At 34.8% G+C, this 13622-nt stretch overlaps 1 long non-coding RNA gene across 1 annotated transcript in view; it reads left to right on the forward strand.

Annotated features, from left to right (window-relative positions):
* The first annotated feature begins 218 nt into the window (after positions 1–218).
* Positions 219–13622, forward strand: part of LOC103586048 — a 55267-nt gene continuing 41863 nt past the window's right edge. Inside the window, exon 1 of the long non-coding RNA XR_550117.1 lies at positions 219–314. This is a non-coding gene — a long non-coding RNA (uncharacterized LOC103586048). The remainder of the gene's footprint in view (positions 315–13622) is intronic.

The following is a 13622-nucleotide window of genomic DNA, read 5'->3' on the forward strand; positions in this document are numbered from 1 at the left end:
TCCTTAAATTCTTTACTTTCCTTTTTCCATTTATACCAAGTTGTTTGATTTTTGTCTTCCCATGGGCAATACTTCAGAAGAACACCAGAGGGCGTTCCATTTTAACTGTTCGGACTCCCTCTAAAATCCAACCTCTTTTTCAGAGTAGCGAATTTCAATTGACAAATGCATCTAAGAACTATTCCACGAAGTAAAGTTAGGAGTAGTGTGCCTTGTAGAGAAGCTGTGGTGTAACTTTTATACTTCAGTATGAATATTTTATTTTATGCAAACCTGCGTAAATACTGAGGATTATTCCAAGTCTAAACAAGGGGGTGAGTACAAATCACAAGATTCTGAAGAGTAAGTATTTAAAGCTTTAGAAAACTGCAGTTGGCTTTATACTGGGACAGCTTCCCTGCTGGAAATAGGCTTCTGTCCTGAAACTGGCTACTTGATAACTGTGATGTTGTTATGAAGATCTAGGAAAAACAATAGTTCTCAGGAAAAGAATTACAGGAAACAGATATGTTGCTATATGAAAACAAGTGTGCATATATGTATGTGCATGTGTACGTGTAAGTATGTGTGTTTTGTATGTCTATTTGTACCAATTATGAGCCCCTATAAAACTATGATCATTCTTTCAAATATTAATGTTATAGATATTGTTTCGTCATTCTTTGACTACTGATTTACAGTAGTTTCACTGAGAAGCAGGGATGAGGACTTTGGTGACCCATAGTTGCCCCTGCAGGGTGTGTCATACATGGGTCATGGGACATGTGTTGTCCTGGGGAAGATGTTCCAACCCAGCTCCCGTCAACGTGGTGATCTCAGCTCTCCCTTAATTAACCCTGGCAGTGTTACCCTAACTCTAGCACACTGGATTTAATTATGAGAAGTCTTCGAAATGTTCATGAAAAGATACATATTATCTTTTAATTCTGTTTTTCCATGAACTTTTTGAAGTACCCTTTTAGGCTCATGTAGATGAAACTTTGTCAAAAAGTACCAGAAATTACGCACTTTAAAGCAAACATCCAATTCTTAATGAAAGTGTATTTTTCCCTGGTATTTCAGCAATGATGAAACTGACTTTGGGGGAGCAGTTGAAGTATTATTTACTATTTTTTAAAAATTCTAGCCTTCTTGTAACCACCTCACAGAAAGGTATGGGCCCTAATGGCCTTAAAATCTCTGGAAGATAAACTAAGATCATCACCTTCTTTCCCAGACCCCAAAGCTTTTTATTTTTCTGTGAAGCTACAGTTAATATTCAGAAATTATTCTGTGACTTGTGAAATACAATTGACTCAAAGTGTACACGTACGTAGTTGAAGAGATTTTAACCTATAAATGAAGATCTCTCAAGCCTCAAAACATTTTAGATAATTTTAAAACATTTTAAAAAGTCAGAAAATAATTTGTTGAATTCAAATAGTCCAAGATTACTAGTTACTACTGATATTAGCAAAACCACTGGGATCAACTAGATTAAATCTATAAAAACCTGATATAGGGAGTAGTATGTTCATAAGTTCTACAGGTGACAAGCTACAAATATTACACCTGGAGCACATCAATATTTAACACCTTGTAAGCTAAATTATCAAAACTGCTGCTTCAAAAATTAACTGTATTTGGGATATCATGGTAGAGACCACATTTTTATTTATCCAGAAGATTAGAGATTTGACACTTGCTCAATTTCTATTCAAGTGCATATTTCTTATGATCCAACCTTCTAGAACCTTATTTTCCTGATCTAAACCAAGTTAGAGAAAATATTATTAGATAACAAACATGAAAATGTACTCAATTTTATTACCAAAAAGAAATGTAAATTATAGCATATTATATAAGAAAAAATAAAAATAAGGAATTATTTGGAAATGAATGAAATATCCAGTTTTAATGAGGATGTGATAAACTAGTATATTCATACATTGCTCATTTTAATTAATATTACAGCTGTCATATTGAAAAGCAATTTTTTTAGTGCAGTTCAAAGACAAGATTCATTCATTCAGAGAATAAAAAAATAATTACTAAGCACCTCCAATATACTGACTTAAGGGCTGGGTATACAATAGCTAGCCTAAAGTGACACACCAGCCTTGTCTTGCTTGCTGTTTGGTATTACTTTAAATTGAAAGGAAGCAGTTGTAGATGCATGGCTATTCTCTGATGTTCTCTGAACATAATCTAAACGCCCAGCAATTAGAGGGGCAAAAATTAAATCTTCGCTTATTAATATTCTTTTAAACTATACAAGTATAACCATTAGAATGAAAATTATGAATAAAGCAGTTAGAAAGATGTTCCTGACATAATATTTGCTGAATAAAAAATAGGAATTTATAATGTATCATGAATACAAAAAATAATATGCATGGAAAAAGTCTGGAAAGGAACATCAGAATGAAAGAATGAGATGAATTCACTATTTTAGATCATGTTCCCCATTATTTTTTGTCACAATCGTTTCACATATAATTTAAAAGCATTAATAACTGAGGAAAAGAGCATCTTTTTCATAATGGACATCATAAAATTTGCTGTGCCTCTCTCACACAATTATAAAAATCTCATGTGTTTTCCAAACTATATTTCATGAGCATTCTATCTAGTTTTTTAAAATTAAATTTTGATTATTTTTTTGGAAATTATTTAACCTATGAGATCTTTTTTGCTGCTTGCATTAATCTAAGCGTACTTTATATTTCATATTTTTCTATTATACCTGTACTTGATATTAAATATTCTGGAGTCAAATGAGTTTGGAAAGGCCAAGCTAATAGATGTAAAATACTTGGAAACCTGTAAAATGCTTTGTAAAGGAAAGATTTTATTATGCGGTGAATGGTTCCTTGAATCATCTTGTTTTTCTTTGTTTTTACTAAGAGGATTGTTTTAATAAGATTTTTAACTTGAAAACATCTTACTTCTATTCCTTCTCTTTATGAGTAAGAAAGATTGACTTCCCCAAAGGAATGTGAAGACATAGTTGGTTTATTGTGTTTAAAACAGACATAGGGAGAGCTGATAAAGCAAGCCTTACGTAATGAGAACAGTGTGCAGTGACATGGCCCAGGATGATCTGCACACATCACACACCGCAATGTGGCCTGAACCTAGAAGCACAGGAAAAGCCATTTTCCTGCAATTCTCCAGCAAAGACAGAACATCTGAAATTAGAAAGATGTGTGAGGTGGAGGTAACAGTGGGACTGGGCAGCCCCTGTGTTCAGCATTTGAGAACAGGAGATAGGAATTTCAGTTCAAAGGATGATAAAAGTTTTGCTTTCTATGGTTCCCACTTGTGTTGTGTTTGTTTTGCTACTTCTTTTTCCCTACAAGAACAGCAATAAAAGGTTTAGGCTGTAGGCTACTAAGGAAGTGGGCAGAGGTGATACTGTGTCCCACTTGGCGTGAATCCCCAGGGCAAGTGCCGATGAGGAGGCACGAGCAGGTGAAAGAACAAAGACCTGGACCTGGAGAAAGATCAGAGAGAACCGCAGGAGGCTACATGGGTCCCCCTTTCCAACCGTGGTTTTTACGTTTTGTCCTTGTCTCTTTGGGTCAGCTAGATTCACCATATAATGTTGAATGAAAGCAGGCAACTTTGTCTTGATGTGAACTTAAAGTGAGTGCTTTAAATATTTTACTAAGATATGTGATCTTGCTAGGTTTTTGGTACCCCTTTGTCATATCATGGAAGTAGCCTACAACTCCTTCTTTGCTAGGAGTTTAAATAGCTAATGAAATTGGGTAATATCAGGAGCCTTTCCTGCCTCTGAGATGATTGTATCATATTTTGTCTTTTTAATCTGTTACTATGTAGATTATTTTCCTTTTGTCCTGAAGTATTTTGTGTAATACTTCAGGCATACAAACAAGTATAAAAATGTGTGTGGCCACCACCCAACTTAAGAAATAAATATTTGCCATTAGAAGTCATGTGTGTACTTCTACTCGATCAAATCTTCCTCTTTTTTTAAAGATTATTGATCCCTTGTTTTGAAGTTTATCATTGTCAACCATTTCTTTACACTTTTACTGATTAGAATATATGTACTGTATGACACACACACACCCTACATGATCTATAGTATAGTTTTGCATGTTTTTACGCATTATAGAAGTGTCATGCTGTGTGCTGTTCTCACTCAACATTATGTTTGTGAAGTTTATTCACTCATTCATTCGTTTTCACTGCTATGTAGAAAGTCATTAAATGTGTATAACAGTTTATTATTCATTCTTGTTTTGTTCAATATTAAAGTTTTTCCCACTTTCTTTTCATGTAAACATTACTATTTTGAACAATTTTATTTATGTTTCTTTATATACATGAGTCATAATTTCTCTGTGTATATTCGTAGGCATGGAATTTCTCAGTCCTAAGGTGTATGTATTTTACGCTATTAAATTTTGCTAAAACATTTCTCCAAAATGATTTTTAAAAACCACACTTCAACCAGAAATGAATAGTTTTAATGTATTTATACAGACTCCATGACAATAGGTATCAAAGTTTTTCTCCAAGATTGATGACTCTGCAATCACATATAATTTTGATTTTCCCTTACATATTCCAATGAACATGTTGTGTATTAGCTGTTTACTGCCCTCTTCTTTCAATTTACCTGTTCATATTTATGTTCGTATTTGCCCATCAGATTGTCCTTTATTGCTTGATTATTAGATTATGGGTTATGCATAGCAACCTTTGTTATACATATGCATTAAGAATATCTTTTCCCCTTCTGTGAATTATATTTTTCTTTATCTATATGATTTTTTATAACACAAAAATTTTAAATTTTGATACAGTAAATTTTACCTTTTTACTATAATTAGTGATTTTTGTCTCATTTTAAAAATGATTTACATCCTAAATCATAAAGACATTCTCATGTATCTTTCATGCATTTTCTTTAAAAGTTTTATTTTTTTTTCTTTTTACAGTAGATCTTTAATGCATCTGGCATTTTGTGTGTTTGTGAGTGTTTTTGTGTGTGTATATGTATATGTGTGTGCATGTGAGAGAGATTCTTTTGCAACAATTATGTCAGTACCATTTTTTGAATAGTCATCCTTTTTCTACTAATCTGCAAAGATAGCTCACCAGAGAATGGTGTTGTCCATATTTCTTAATTTATTCACTCTAAGAAGTTTGTAGTGGTATTTCATTATGGTTTTAATTTGCATTTCCCTAATGGATAATGATTTGAACATATTTTCATGTGCCCAATTGCCATTTTAATATCTTCTCTAATAAAGTTCATGTCTTTTGCCAATTGTTAAATTGGTTTGATTTCTTTTTGATGGGTTTTGAGAGTTCTTTATATATTGGCTAGAAGTCATTTGTGAGATACGTGATTTGTAAATAATAAAATTATAGATGTAAAGCCAAGTGTATTAGCACTATAGTAAACATAAATGAATATGTATCTACAGGTGCTGTGTATAAGAAACTCACTTCGAGTATAATGATATAGGTAGGTTAAAAGTAAAAGAATGGAAAAAGGTATACCACACAAATATTAATCAAAAGAAAGCCAAAATAGCTATATTAGTATCATCCAAAAGATTCCATAGTATAAAGAATTTCCAGGGTCAAAGAGAGACATTGCATATGATAAAAGGATCAATTTATCAAGAAGACAAAACAATATTAAATGTGCATGCCCTTAGCAACAGAACTTTAAAATTCATGAGACAAAACCTTAAAGAACTGAAAATAAAAATAAAAATATCCATAATTATAGTTGAAGATTTCAACTCCCCTTTCAGTAATGGAAAGAATAACTATTAAGAAGGTAAGCGAGGACATACAAAAACAGAACAATACCATCTACTAATTAGATCTAATTGACATCAATAGAACACTACAATCAACATAGTAGAATTAACATTATTTTTCAAGTGCACATGGAGAGTTCAACAAGGTAGAACATAACCTGGGTCATAAAGCAAACATGAACAAATAATAAAAAAAATTAAAATTATATAATGTATATCATCAGACCATAATAGTATTAAATTTGAAATCAAAAGAATTCAGAAAAATCTCCAAACACTTGAAAAATTAGACAGCAAACTTCTAAGTAATGCATGGATCAATGAAGAAATCTCAAGAGAAATTTGAAAATGTTTTTACTGAGCAAAATTAAAAATGCAATATATCAAAATATATGGGATGCAGCCAAAGCTGGGCTTGAGGGAAATTTAAAGCATTAAGTGCTTAAATTAGTAAAGAAGAAAATATCAAATAGAAGGACTTTTTTTGTTAAGTATGGGAGTAAAGACAAAATGATGTTTTATTATATTTTATGTTACTTTATTATTTTATTTTTAATTTATTGCAACATAACTGATTGTACATATCTGTGGGGTACAGCATTGACTGTCCATACCTGTGTGCAATATGTGATGCTCAAATCAGGATAATTAGTATAGTCAATATTACACAATGCAATCATTTTTTGTGGCCCTTTACCAATTTCTTTCTAACCCTCCTCCCACTCCCCCTTTCCTGCCTCTGGTGGCCTCAGTTCTGTCCTCTCCTTTTGAAAGTTCAATAAATTATTGTGGCTGTTATATCATTCTTTCTTTTCTTTTTTAAAAATTTATTTGTGTTATTTGTTTTGTTTTTTGCTTCCATTTATGAGTGAGGACATGCAGTATTTCTCTTTCTGTGCCTGGCTTATTTCACTCAACATAATTTTCTCTTAAGTTCATCCATTTTGCTGCAAATGGCAGAATTTCATCCTTTTTATGGCAGAGTAATATTCCATTATGTATATATACCACATTTTCCTTATCCAGTCATCTGTCAATGGACATTTAGCCAACTCTTGTCTATTGTAAATACAGCTGTGATAAACATGGAAGTATTGGCATCCCTTCCACATGATGATTTCCATTCTTTTAAGTGTATGTGCAGCTGTGAGATTGCCGGATTGTATGGCTGTCCTATCTGTAGTTGTTTGATGAATCTCCATACCATTCTCCATAATGGCTGCACTAATTTACAGTCCCACCAACAGTGTAGGAGGGTTCCCCTTTCTCTGCATCCTTGTCAGCATTTGTTATTCTCTGTCTTTTGTTTTGTTTTGTTTTGTCTTTTTTGTTTGTTTGTTTGTTTGTTTTTGACCGGTAAGGGGATCGTAAACCTTGGCTCAGTGTCGTCCACACCACACTCAGCCAATGAGCACACCAGCCATCCCTATATAGGATCCGAACCTGTGGCCTCGGCACTACCAGTGCTGCACTCTCCCAACTGAGCCACGGGGCTGGCCCATTCTCTGTCTTTTTGATAATGGCCTGTCTAACAGGGATGAGATGATATCTCAGTGTGGCTTTGATTTGCATTTTCCTGATGCTTAGTGATGTTGAACATTTTTTCATCTGTCTGTTGAACATTTATATGCTTTCTTTTGAGAAATGCATATAAGGTTACTTGTTTTTTTTATTAAGTTGTTTTGAGTTCCTTGTATGTTCAGGATATTAATCCCTTGTGGGATGCATAGTTTGTAAATATTTTCTCCTATTCTGTGGGCTGTCTCTTAACTCTGTCTATTGTTTTTTGCTATGCAGAAGCTTTATAATATAATCCCATTTGTTTATATTTTTTTGTTGTTGCCTGTGCTCTTAGAGTTTTATTCGTAAAGTCTTTGCCCAGTCCTACTTCTTCAAGTGTTTCTCCTACATTTTGTTTTAACAGTTTTATAGTTTCAGATCTTATATTTAAGTTTTTGATATATTTTGAGTTGATTTTGATATATGGTGAGAGGTACGGGTTTAGTTTCATTCTTCTGCATATGGATAACAGTTTTCCCAGCACCGTTTATTGAAAAGGCAGTCTTTTCCCCAATGTATTTTCTTGTTGTATTTTTCAAAGATCAGTTGGCTGTTAAGTATGTGGGTTGATTTCTGGGTTCTCTATTCTGTTCCATTGGTCTGAGTGTCTACTTTTATGCCAACAACATGTTGTTTTGGTTACTATAGCTTTGTAGTATGGTTTGAAATCAGGTAGTTTTATGCCTCCAGCTATATTTTTTGTTTTGCTCAAGACTGCTTTGGCTACTCAGGGTCTTTTGTTGTTCCATATGAATGTTACGATTGTTTTTTCTACTTCTATGAAGAATGCCATTGGTATTTTGATGGGGCATGCCTTGAATCTGTAGATCACTTTGGGTAGTGTGGACATTTTCACAATCCTATTTCTTCCAATCTAAGAGCATGGAATATCTTTCTATCTTTTTGTGTCCTTTAATTTCTCTCAACAGTGATTTTTAGTTCTCATTGTATAAATCTTTCACCTCCTTGGTTAAATTTATTCCTAGGTATTTTATTTCTTTGGTGACTATTGTAAATGGGTTTGCTTTCTTGACTACTTTTTCTGCTAGTTCATTATTGGAACTTTTGATTGAAGTATTTTATTGAACTAAAATGCTTTTGATTTTTGCATGTTGATTATGTATCCTGAAACTTTACTGAAATTGTTTATCAGCTCTGAGAGTTTTTTGTTGTTGTTGAGTCTTTAGGTTTTTCTATGTAGAGGATCATGTCATCTGCAAACAGGGACTACTTGACTTCATCAGTTCTAATATGAATGCCATTTATTTCTTTCTCTTGCTTGATTGCTCTGGCTAGTACTCTAATGCTATGTTAAATAGGAATGGTGATAGTGGGCATCTTGTCTTGTTCTCTTTCTTAAGGGAAAAGCTCCCAGCTTTTCCTCATTCAGGATTATATTGGTGGTGGGTTTGTGGCATATGGCTTTTACTGTGTTGAGATACTTTCCTTCTATACCTAATTTGCTGAGAGTATTTATCATGAAGGGATGTTGAATTCAGTGTAATGGTTTCTCTGTGTCTATTGAGACAATCAAATAGATTTTGTCTTTGATTTTGATGATGTGGTATATCACATTTATTGACTCATGTATGTTGAACCATGCTTGCATCACTGGGATGAAACTTGATCATGTTGTATAATTTTTTTGATGTGTTGCTGTATTATGATGGCTAATATTTTGTTGAGCATTTCTACATCTCTGTTCATAGTTTTCTTTTTTTGTTGTGTCTTTGTCTGCTTTTGGTATCAGGGTGATGCTAGCCTCACAGAATGAGTTTGGGAGAATGGCCTCTGTTTCCATTTTTTGGAATAGTTTGAAGAGAATTGGTATTAATTCCTCTTTAAAGATTTGGTAGAATTCAGCAGTCAAGCCATCCAGTCATGGGCTTTTATTGTTGGGAGACTGCTGGTTACTTCTTCAATCTCATTGCTTGTGATTGGTCTGTTTGGGTTTTCTATTTCTCCTTGGTTCTGTCTTGGTAGTTTATATGCGTTCAGAAATTTATTTGTTTCCGGAAGGTTTTTAAATTTGTTGGCATATAGTTGTTTATAATAGTCTCTAATGATTCTTTGTATTCCTGTGCTATCAGTTCTAATGTCTCCTTTTTCATTTCCGCTTATTGTTATTTGAGTCTTCTCTCTTCTGTTTTTTTAGTTAGCCTACCAAATGTTTTCTCTATTTTATTTGTGTCCTCAAAAAACACTTTTCATTTCACAGACATTTTGTATAGTTTTGGGGGTCTCAATTTCATTTAGTTCTGCTCTGATCTTAATTATTTCTTTACCTCTACTACTTTTAGGATTGGATTGTTGTTGTTTTTCTAGTTGTTTGAGGTGTCATACTAGGTTGTTTTGTTGAAATCTTTCTATTATTTTGATGTAAGCATTTATTGCAATAAATTTCCCTTTTAGTACTGCTTTTGTAGTATCCCACAGGTTTTGGTATAATATGCCTTTATTTCCATCATTTTCAAGAGGTGGTTTGATTTCCTGTTTGATTTCTTCTTTGACTCATAGGTCATTCAGGAGCGTGTTATTTAATCACCATATATTTGTATAGTTTCCAGAGTTTTCCTTGTTATTGATTTCAATTTTCATCCATTTGTGGTCTGAAAAGATGCTTGAAGTGATTTCAAGTTTTATACATTTGTTGAGACTTGATTTGTGACCTAACAAGTGGTCTATCCTGGAGAATGTCCCATGTGCTGATGAAAAGAATGAATACTGTCCTGTTGTTGGTTGAAATGTTCTGTGGGTATCTACCTGGTCCAATTGGTCTAAAATGTAGTTTGATTCATGTGTTTCTCTGTTGATTTGTTGCCTAGATGATCTGTCCAATGCTGAGAGGTGTTCAGGTCCTGAACTATTATCATATTAGGGTTTATGTCTTTTTTTAGGTCTAATAGTGTTTGCTTTATATATCTGTGTGCTCCAGTATTAAGTGCATATGTATTTGTTATAACTATCTTCTTGCTGAAAAGATTCCTTTATCATTATATAGCAGCCTACTTTGCCTCTCTGTATGGTTTTTGGTTTAAAGACTACTTTATCTGATACAAGAATAGCTATTTCTGCTTTTTTTGGGTTTCCATATGCGTGGTGTAACTTTTTCCATCCCTTCACTCTTAGTCTGTGTGTGTCTTTACAGATGAGGTGTGTTTCCTGAAGACAGCATGTAGGTGGATCTAGCTTTTTAATCCGGTCAGTCTGTCTATGGCTTTAAGTGGAGAATTTAATCCATTTACATTTAAGGTTGTTATTGAAAGACAGTGTCTTATTCCTGGCACTTTACTGATTTTTGTTTGTGTGTTTGAAATATATTTTATTCCTTTCTTCCCCTTTTATTATTGGTCTTCAATGTTGGTTTTTTTAAGTGGTAAGATATAGCTTCTTTCTCTTTCTGATTCCCATTTGTGTTCCACCAGTGGGTTTTGTTACTTCTTGTGTAACCATGGTAGTGATTATCATTTTTCAAATTCTAGATGCAGGATTCCCTTGAGGATTTCTTGCAGGCCTGCTTGTGTGTTGGCGAAGTCCCACAGTTTTTGTTTGGGAAATACACTATTCTCCCTCATTTCTGAAGGATAGCTATGCTAGGTATAGTATTCTTGGCTGGTAGTTTTTTTCTTTTAGTATTTTGTATATATCATTCCATTCTCTTCTGGCCTGTTGAATTTCTGTTGAGAAGTCTGCTTAGTCTGATGGACACTCTCTTATTCGTGACTCAATGATTTTCTCTTGCTTTTCTTACAATTCTCTCTTTGTCTTTCAGCTTTGCCAGTTTGACTAAATGTGTCTTGGAGAGGACCTTTTTGGATTGGATCTGTTTGGGGATCTTTGAGCCTCCTGGATTGAAGGTCCATGTCTCATTCTATACCTGGAAAGATTTCCGTTATTATTTTGTTGAATGTGCTTTTGATGCCTTTTCCTTTCTCCTCCTCTTCTGCAACACCCATAATTCAATTGTTTATATGTTTAAGGTTGTCTGCTAGCTCTCTCAGATAATCTTAATTTTAAAAATTCTTTTTTTTTTCTTTTTTTTCTTTCATTCTTTTTTGTTGCTGTTGTTCACCTGGGTTATTTCAAAAAGACTGCCTTCAAGATCAGAAATTCTTTCTTCTGCTTGCTCTAACCTTCTGTGAAAGCCTTCAGTTGTTTTTTATATCATTGAATGAATCTTTCAGTTCCAGGAGTTCTGCCACATTCTCTTTTAAGGTATTAATCTCTTTGTAAATTTCCTCCTTCATATCATGGATACTTTTTTCTCAGTTTGTTGTGTTCTCATATCTCAATGAGTTTCCTAAAGATTGTTGCAGAATTCCTTTTCAGTCATTTCAAGGGTTTCCTGCTCTATGGACAGTGGTACTTGAAAATTATTGTATTCCTCGTTTGTGTCATATTTTCTTCTTTTTTCATATTTCTAGTATCTCTGTGTTGATGTCTGGTAATCTTGTCAATGAGATCCTTCTTCTTTTAGGCTGGAGTGGGCTTTGAGGAAAGAGACTTCTCCCTGTAGGTGTGTTTAATAGCAACAATTGAATAGGGTACTGGTTCCAGGTAGACCACTAGTGTAGTCTGCATGTGACTACTTTAGCTGTTTCAGTGTTGGAGTTGCATGTGAGTGTCTTCATGGCCTAGGCACTGGGACACTTAGTGATTCCTTGCTGAGGTAACACTGTATTAGTTTGTTGAGGATGTGGGCAAGCTCATGAGCTCTTGGGAGAGGTGCCTGGGTGCACTGTCACTCTTTGGTTGGGATGAGTGTCCCTGGGCAGGCTTGTTGGCACCCTGGCCTGTGTTCTGTGACCCTGATGGGTGCACTGGGGTATGCTAGAGCTCCTCAGTTTGAATGGGTGACCCTGGCTGGGGTTTTTCTTTCCTCTCTTCAATAGGCAGAGGCTCCTACCCGGCCCTTGCTTCGCCCATTTGGAGGATGGGTTGGTGGTGATTGGGAATTTTTTTTCTTACTCTATTTGGGTATCCTGGGTTTCTGTGCTCTCAGAATGTTTAGCATGTGTCTCTTCCTGGATTAAGGCAGTCATGTTGGCTGCACATGTACCTCCCACCCCCAGGTACACTACCACATGTGGGAACATAATTACCCCTGTGGGTTGGGCCACTGAGTCCCAGGTCTGTGCTCACTCACCTTTTTGCCTGGGCTCCACTGGTGACTCCTTGTGTCAATACAGTCGAGTGTTGGTGGCCATGGCTGCTGATGTGGAGATGAGTCAAGCTCACAGTTACAGTAAGTGTGGCAGACCTCCTGCACAAAAGTGGTGTCTGTGGTAGTGGCAGGGGTTGCCCACAGCTTCACCTGAGGTCCCTGGGTGCACTCCTGACATCTGCCAGATAGGAGGGCTACCTGCAGCTTTTCCTCCAAAACCATGACTTCTGCTTTAAGAAATTAAAAAAAGAAGAGCAAAATAAATTCATATGCAGCAGAAGAAAAAAATGTGATAATAGAAAAAAATATAAACATAACTATATAAAGTGTAATAATAAAATATAAAGAGGAGAATTCAATAGAGATAATAGTAAATCAATAAAAACATCAATGTAACTAAAAATGGTTCTTATAAAAGATGAATAAAATTGATAAACCTCTTTTTTGGCTGAAAACTACCAAAAACAATCTAGATGACATAATTTCAGTATTACTATGATGGAGTTTGGATGGGTTGTCCCCTCCAAACTCATGTGGAAATTTGATCCCCAATGTGGCAGTGTTGGAAACTGATTGAGTCATGGGGGCAGATCCCTCATGAATGGATTAATGCTCTCCCTGGGGGAGGGGAGATTAATGAGTGAGTTCTCGCTCTATTAGTTCCCACATGAGCTGGTTGTTTAAAAAGACTCTGGCACCTCCCCTCTCTCTCTCTTTCTTCCTCTCGCCACGTGATGTGCTTGTACCCATTGGCTGCCTGCCACTTTCCGCCAAGAGTAGAAGCAGCCTGAGGCCCATGCCAGATGCAGCTGTCCCAGAATCGTAAGCAAATAAACCTCTGTTCTTTATAAATTACCCAGTCTCAGGTATTTCTGCTATAGCAACACAGAACAGACTAATACATATTGTAACTATTATAGAACTTGAATTAATAATTTAAAACCTTCTGAAAACAAATCTCCTGGTTTCACTGGTGGATTCTACCAAATATTTATGAAAAAGTACATTAATTCTGCATGCTCTTTCCCAGGAAATAGAAGAAAACTCACGCCATATATAAAAATTAACATGATACAAATCATAGATCTAAATGTAAAACATAAATCTAT

This window comes from Galeopterus variegatus, unplaced genomic scaffold (genome assembly GCF_000696425.1).
Source record: "Galeopterus variegatus unplaced genomic scaffold, G_variegatus-3.0.2 Scaffold301, whole genome shotgun sequence".
In the NCBI taxonomy this organism is placed as follows: domain Eukaryota; kingdom Metazoa; phylum Chordata; class Mammalia; order Dermoptera; family Cynocephalidae; genus Galeopterus; species Galeopterus variegatus.